The sequence below is a fragment of the Sceloporus occidentalis genome, unplaced genomic scaffold (assembly GCF_023333645.1).
Source record: "Sceloporus occidentalis isolate IW3139 unplaced genomic scaffold, rSceOcc1.0.p SCAF_1, whole genome shotgun sequence".
NCBI classification, from domain to species: domain Eukaryota; kingdom Metazoa; phylum Chordata; class Lepidosauria; order Squamata; family Phrynosomatidae; genus Sceloporus; species Sceloporus occidentalis.
The window spans coordinates 183346360-183354070 of NW_028316981.1; positions in this window are offsets into that span (position 1 = coordinate 183346360).

A 7711-nucleotide genomic window follows, 5' to 3' on the forward strand; every position below is an offset into this window, starting at 1 on the left:
AAGTACAGTCCCCCCCCCCACCGGCTTCAGAAGCCCCAATGCGAGTAGGAGGAGGCAGCCATTGCGTGTCAGGAACAGGCGTGTCCGGCCCTTCACACGTGGCTCATCATCACGTGAAGAGGGAGCCAGGGAAGGCCCCAGTGACGCCTCCTGCCCTCCTGATTGGCTGGCTCCTCTTCAAGTCCTGGGCTTCCGAAGGGAAAAACAATCCCAGGACTAGAAACCCATGCTTCTCCATCAGGCTCAGGATGGAGGACCCTCAGTCAAGAGAAATTGAGGACAGGACCCCCCCCCCCCCATCAAAGGGGAAAACACTCCTAGAAATAGAAATCCATGCTTCTTAGAATAAGATGGCCTCCAAGAAAAATGGAGGACAGAGCTTAAGGAAAGGTCAAAGCACTCCTAGAAACAGAAATCCATGCCTGTCTTGGTCCTGCTCAAAATGGAGGACCTTCAAGGAAAATGGAGAACAGGTGCAAAGAAAAACTCAAACTATTCTTAGAGATAGAAATCCATGCCTTAGTCCTGCTCAAAATAGAGGACTTTCAAGGAAAATAGAGGACAATGCTCCCCATCAAAGGGGAATACACCCCTAGAAATAGAAGCCCAGGCCTCTTGGCAGTCTCAGAATGGAGGACCCTCAAGGAAAATGGAGGACAGAACCCCCATCAAAGTGAAAAACATTCCTGGGGGGGATGAATAAGTAGGCAGAATAAGTGTGTGGAGAAACAAGCCAGAGGAACTATATATTGGTTTTCTGAGGATTTCTGAATTACCACCTGGAAAACTTATCCAGTCTACCAAGAGAGAGCTGCAGTATAACTAGAAGTGCAGGCAGGGTGACTAGACATCTTCCCTTTCCAGGACATGCCTTACATCTCGACTTTCTGTCCAGGTGCAATTTCAAAAGTCCTCCATTTGGAGCAGGACTAAGAAGCATGAAATTGCATTTCCATTAGTGTTTGTAGCTTTTATTTGGTGATGTCCTACATTTTTCTTGAATGGCCTACATGTTACAGTGCCTTGTCCTCCTTTGCGATTAGGATATCTGGTCACTCTGAGCACAGGACTTCTGTTGGCTTGTTCCAAGATAGCCATAGGCAGATTGTTCAACCCACGTTGGTTGCAGTAGAGTTACTTCCATCAGTCATCTGAGGTAACAGCAAGGGAGTGCTTGCCAAAGCAATATTTGCATACATACTGAATGATCTGGAATTGGACCATTTTCCCCCCATTTTTGGAGTGAATCATTTCCATTAGATCTCTTTCACACTACACCACATGCGTTTAAAGTAGGCTCAAGTCTACAAAAGCTGATGCTACCGACTTCTATCTTTCAGTTGGTCTCAACGTGCTGCAAGGTCTCTTTGCACGCAACATAATTAGAGCACTTTTATACCACATGAACAGCCATGACTGCTGAAATCCTGGGATTTGTAGTTTGGTGACATGCTTAGAATGTACTGCTAGCGAGTCCCAGTTCAGGGGTGTACAGCAGAGACTTCTAAGTCTCTCACCAAACTGCAAACCCCAGGATTTCCTAAGATGGAGTCATGGCTATCTTAGGCTGGTGCCCCACTGCTGAATTAATACAATTTGATACCCCATGAATGGTCAGCTCCACCCTATGAAAGCTTGGGATTTATAGTTTGTTATGGCATCAGAGCTCTCTGGTAGAGAAGGCCGAATGTCTCACAAAACTACAAATCCCAAAGAAGGATCTAAGTGCTATAATGTTTTATCGTGTGAAAGAGACCTTAGATGTATGTTTCCGTGGCTGAGAAAGGAAGCTCCATGGACATAGTTCAACACTCAAACCACTATACTATGCTGGCTCTCATCCCTAATCTGTATGGTCTTTTAATATCTCTTAAATACTCAAGTTCTCTACAGTTTATCAAGATAACAACAACCAGAACAAGGATAATAATAGAGCTCAATGAGTGACCTTGCTTAAAATCCCTGTGTCAGAACCTGGGCATTCCAGTGCACTCTTTGAAACCCCAAGAACTAGAAAGCCTTGTGGGTTTTGTTTATAATAAATAATGCAAACTGAGGCTCTCGTGAAACTGAATTCTCATCCAATTCCCAATACTACAACTTGTGTGCCAGTGTACACATACAAACCCTGGCATAGGAAGCCCTGATTGTAGCAATTTATATGAATGGCAAATTTATCCAAGTTATTTCAATACAGTTGCAAAGGTATTATCAGAGGTGGTTGTGAATTGACTTCCAGGGGCTGCTAACCTGGCCTTTACTTACCTATTGGGTAGAAAGAACCTACCTACAACGGTGGTCCTGTAAAGCTGCTGTTTTTAGGAGACTAAAGTACAGGAGTTGGGTGGATTCGCAACATTTGTGGGGAGGCAGAGTGGGATTTTTGACTTCCACCAAGAGCCTTTTAATTTCCCCTCTTTGTGCCCATTTTCCAGGAGATGGCAAGAATTAAAACTGCTTTTTAGCAGCCCTGCCATGTTATGCCAAGCTGCAGGGATGTGCAGACCAGCCGTGAGTTGGCGCCTGCCCAGTTCCATCCTGCCGTATTCCATCAGTAATTAATACTTCCCGGCTTGTGCTGTGCACGGCTGGCATTGTTCAGAACAATGCAACCTTGGCAAGTGTTTCATATGCAGCAGCTATCACTGCTCTGAGTCAGGAGACTCACGTGGAGGAGCAGCCACTTACAACCTGGCCATTCAGCCCTAGGGGATGTTCAATCCCAGAGAAAAAGAGTGGGGCATTTAATGCTCAGGGAAAGGACTCCTTGAGTTCTGAACAAATGGCACCTATAGCAAGAGGGTCACTTCAGAGAAGGCCAAAGGGAGACTTTTGCTGTGAATGAGCACTGAGATCTGGAAAGAGCATCACATTGAGAGTCGCAGAGCTACTTCTGTGCATTAACAGACATGTACAAAGACCAGGGTTCTATTCCCGTTTGGCCATGAAACCCACTGGGTGGCTTTGGCAAGTCACAGGCTCTCAGCCTCAGGGAAAGGCAATGGCAAGTCTCCTCTGGACAAATCATGCCAAGAAAACCCCATGATACGGCCTTAGGGTCGCCGTAAGTGTGAAACAGCTTGAATGCACACAATACAAACTCACATGTGAAACAGGCTAAAGATTGGGTTGTTGTTGTTGTATGCCTTCAAGTTGTTTCCAATTTATGTTTTATTTATATATACCGCTATTCCAAAGATCATAGTGGTGAACAGCAAGTAAGCTAATTAGCAAGTAAGCTAATTTGCCCCCAACAGTCTGGGTACTCATTTTAGCGACCTCGGAAGGATGCAAGCCTGAGTCGAGCTTGGGCCCTTTTGCTGGTCTTGAACTCACAACCTTCTGGTTTCGAGTGAATGGCTGCAGTACAGGCATTTAACCACTGCGCCACCAGGGTTTGGCAGCCTAAAGCAAACTTATCATGGGGGTTTCTGGGCTGAGAGTATGTGATTTGGCCAAGGTCAAACAGTCAGTTTCCATGACCAAGCAGGGACTTGAACCATGGCCTCCAGAGTTGTAGTCCAATGCTCAAACCACTACACCATGCTGGCTCTCAGGTTTTAAAAGAGCTGGAAAATGCCAAAGGGGTGGGGTGGAAAGAGATGGGGAAGCGAAGGAGCAGGAAAGAGTGTAGGGATTGAGTTTTTCATGTTGTGCTTGCATGCTTCTTTTTTCCTCACTGTTGCCCTCAGTTCAAACAGCATAATTTTTGGAGAGAAAGAAATATATAAAATTGTCAACCTAGTTTTCACCAGAAGCAAATGTCATGTGAAGGGACACACCACAAAGAGGAATTTTGCCTTCAAACAACCCTCAGTGTTCCAAGAAACCTAACAGCTCTCTTTAATCTCTTGAAGTATATGAATCTGAATGAAACATACCGTCAACTGTTAATCCAGGCTAGGCACACCTGTCCATCAGCACCAAATCCATCAGGATGTCATTTACAGAGCAATGGAAAGGTTACTTCGTGGGGAGCCTAAATCCAATTGCTAGTTCCATTTAAGATGCATCCAGTGAATCAATGGCTGAATGCAAGGTCAACAATTACATAAATCTCATTCATTCAATGGGTCTACACTAGTGGGAACTAGCAACTGGATTTAAACCTGATTTGTTATATTTACAATGTTTTTAGTTCCTTTTCAAACAGAATAATATTACGAAAAGCCTATAGAATAACAGGATGGAAGCACATTCATACACAACTTTCCAAAAAGCCCTCCTAAATGCACCTGAAATAGACAATTGAATCATGTCTTTATTTCATTAAATATGCCATCATCCTCAGCAGGTATCTCAACTGTCCCAATTTACCATCATCATCAAATCTTTATTTGCATCAGAACATATAGGGCCACCATAAATTGAGATGTGGCTTGAAGGCACATACATTACATTAAAGCCATTGGTCTGAATGTTGAACTAGGACTCTGGGAGATCTAGTACACAGTACCTTACATATCAACAAGAGTATGCCATTCAGATAAAAAACACCAAGATCAACTAATGAAGAACGCACACACTTTTCAAGGTAACACTCTTGGCCTGACATTCCTCCTCCTTACCCTGAAGACCAGAAAATAGGGTCCAGTCCCTGAAATCTGGGAACCCTAACTGTTTTATCTAAAGCTGATGTCCAATAAACATCTGGAGAAGCACACGTTCTCCAGTGTAGCTTATATGCATGTCTTTCCTAATCACATGTAAAAGGATCAAGCAGGGAGGGTCATGATTTAAACCACAAAAGAGGGAGCCCAGGGAGCTAAATGCTCCCTTTGGCCCACTTCACATAAGAGTTTGTCACATGGGATGGATCCTGTGCAGAAACTGAATTTAAACTAGAAAAAAGATGATGTCAGGGGTTAACCCAAACAAAAAGTGGGGGGAAAGTCACAAAAGCTGGAAGATTTTCAGACGACATTTGTGTGAAAGAGAAATAATGAGACATTAACCCAAACGGAAAGTTGCCAAAACCCACGGCATTTTACTTTTGAGAACTTCTGAAAGTAAAAAGGAGTGGGTTTTGGTGACTTTCCATTCCGGTTAATGTTGCGTTATTTCGCCTTTACACACATGTCTGAAAAACAACCCACTTTTGCGGGGGGGGGGGTGGGTGTTTCGAGACATTTAAATCCTGTTTCTGCCTCTGCGTGATAAACTCCAGGGACGTAGCCAGGATTTTAGGAAGGGGGGGGTCCATACTAAGTGCCACCACTATAATGGGGCTTGGGCGCAGCGGCGCAGCAGCACGCACCATTCATTTTTCTAATGGAAGGGGGGGTCGGGACCCCAAGAACCCCCCCCCTTCTTGGCTACGTCCCTGTAAACTGTAAACACACACACACACACACTTTTCAAGGTAATACTCTTGGCCTGACATTCCTCCTCCTTGCCCTGAAGACCAGAAAATAGGGTCTACTCCCTGAAATCTGGAAACCCTAACTGTTTTATCTAGAGCTAATGGAAGCTGTTGTCCAATAAATATCTGGAGGGGCACATGTTCTCCAGTATAACTTATATGCATGTCTGAAAAACAACCCACTTTTGCTCGGGGAGTGTTCCAGACATTTAAATCCTGCTTCTGCATGGGATTTCAGCAGTTTGCCTCTGCGTGATAAACCCCATAGGCAGGCCCATAGACACACACAGAGTTGCTTTGCTCCCAACCACATTCTCTTCTGGGAGATTAGATTTCAAATGGGGAGACAGGATGACTGGCTGCGTTTTGCTGTTGTGTACCTTCAAGTCATTTCCAACTTATGGTGACCCTATCACAGGGTTTTCTTGGCATGATTTGCAGGGAGGGATTGCCATTGCCTTCCCCTGAGGCTGAGAAAGCATGACTTGCCTAAGGTCACCCAGTGGGTTTCCATGGCGAAGGGGGATTTGAACCCTGGTCTCAAGTGAAACGCTCAAATTACTACACCACAGTGGCTTTCATTCCTAAGAGTGCATCTGCACTATAGAAATAATGCTGTTTGACACCACTTTGAGCACTGGACTAGGACTTTGGAGACCAAGGTTTCAACTCCAGCTTGGCCATAGAAACCCATTGGATGACTTTGGGAAAGTTATACATTCTCAGCCTCAGAGGATGGCAATAGGAAAAACCCATCCGAAGAAACTTGTCAAGAAAGCCTTATGTTTGGTTCACCTTAGGGTCACCATAAGTGGGAAATGACTTGAAGGTATACAACAACAACAACAACAACACACCATTTTAACTGCCCTGACTCCATCCTGGGATTTGTAGCTTTGTGAGGCACCAGTTGTCTGTGGCAGAGAAGGCTCAAGACCTTGCAAAATTCCAAACCGCTGGATTCAACAGCACGGAGCTGAAGCAGTTAAAGTGGTGTCAAACTGCATTATTTCTACAATGTAGATGCTCCCTAGGAAGCCAGGGTGGTGTAGTGGTTTGAGTCTTGAACTATGGGCTTTGGAGTGCAGGCTCAGCCATGAGATCCACTGGATGACCTCAGTCTTTCTCATCATCAGGGGATGGCAATGGCAACCCCCCCCCCCCTCTGAAGAAACATGCTGAGAAAACCCCATGATAAGTTTGCCTTCGGGACGCCATAAGTCAGAAATTACTTGAAGGCACACAACAACAACAACAAATGCATCCTAAGCAGACTGAAGAAAGCAGTTTTGGGGGATGTGCAGAACGCTGTGGCTTAGAAAGAGAACCAGGTAATTCAACGGTTGGCTAAACCTCTGTGCTATACAAGGTCTCATCTGTGTTATGGTGATTTCTGCCTGGAGTATGCAGGAGGCGTCTGGAACTGAAATAGCAGGAGGAGATGTAGGTGGGAGCTGCTCTGGAGAGGGAAGCATGACAGGGGTGATCACGACTTCCACCCTTCTTTCCATCTGGTGGGAACAGCCAGGGACATCATCAAGCCTTTGTCCCTGTTCTCTGCACTAACACTTGCCACAAAATAATAAAATACCATCTGAAGAGCCACAACAGTAAACACATGCACACGCAAACAGTACATAAAACCTCACAGGAGGGGGGGGGGAAACAGCCCTAAATATTGCATAAACTAAAACCGTGTCGTCCCCCCCAAATATCCTGTTACCATGGTTTCTGTTCACACATGAGGCATCCCTTTGCAACCAGAAACATTTTTCTCCTTCTTCTAGGTGGGGAAGGAGAAACCAGATGATACCACTTAGCTCGATTTTATGCTGATTTCCAGCAGCTTTAAAGAGATTTGGTGGTGGGGGCTGGGGCTGAGGGCATGGCCCTGCCTGAGAATCAATCAGACCCATTAGGAGCATCATGCCAAGGAGCTGGCCTTTTAAACATCTCCGGTTTCACATCTCCTTGAAGTCACCACAGAAGAGCATCAGGGAAGCAGGCAGAAGAACGCTAACTCAAGTCAGATTCCTCAAGTGGGGAGGGCAGAGTCTTGGTGGGGATGATAAGAGTGAGGTTGCGATGGGACAGGGAGAAGAGAGAAAAATAGGTTTTTAAAGTTTTTATATGGGTAGAGTTTCTCCTCACACCTTCTGGTTGCCATGCAATCCAAAACCGGCCAGCTTGTGGCACTTTGGGTGCTGTTTGGACTCCCCATCTTTCCTCAACATTGGCTACCTTGGCTAGGATTGATGGGAAGTTGCCAGTGATGTAGACTTGAGTCAGTTGACTTGGGCTCAAGTTAGACTCAAGTTGCTTCAGTGACTTGTCTTGACTTGACTAGGC